Genomic DNA, 624 nt, shown 5'->3' on the forward strand with positions numbered 1-624 from the left:
AAGGTTTGCTCGTCCTCGAGTAAAAGAAGAAAGAAGAGAGTAGAAGAAGAAGAAATGAGGAAGAAGGGAATGGCTTTGTGTGCGGCCAAAAAGGGGGAGAAGTGGTGGTTTGGTTGTGTGAAAATGAAGGAGTGAAGATGGGTTTATATAGGAGTGGGGGGCTCATGGTTTGGTCATGTATGGGTGGGTTTGGGAGGTAAAGTGGTTTGAATTTGAAGGGTGAGGTAGGTGGGGTTTTATGAAGGATGGATGTGAGTGGGGAAGAGAAAGATGGGATTTGACAGGTGAAGGGTTTTTGAGGAAGAGGTGTTGAGGTGATTGGTGAATGGGTGAAGAAGAGAGAGAGAGGTGGGGTAGGTGGGGATCCTGTGGGGTCCACAGATCCTGAGGTGTCAAGGAAAAGTCATCCCTGCACCAAGTGGCAAGCAAAAATGCGTTTTGAGCCAATTCTGGCGTTAAACACCGGGCTAGTGCCCATTTCTGGCGTTTAACGCCGACTGCTTGCCCTTTTCTGGCGTTTAACGCCAGTCTGGTGCCCCTTTCTGGCGTTAAACGCCCAGAATGGTGCCAGACTGGGCGTTAAACGCCCATCTGCTAGCCTTACTGACGTTTAAACGCCAGTAG

The sequence above is a fragment of the Arachis duranensis genome, chromosome 6, assembly GCF_000817695.3.
Source record: "Arachis duranensis cultivar V14167 chromosome 6, aradu.V14167.gnm2.J7QH, whole genome shotgun sequence".
Classification (NCBI taxonomy): Eukaryota; Viridiplantae; Streptophyta; class Magnoliopsida; order Fabales; family Fabaceae; genus Arachis; species Arachis duranensis.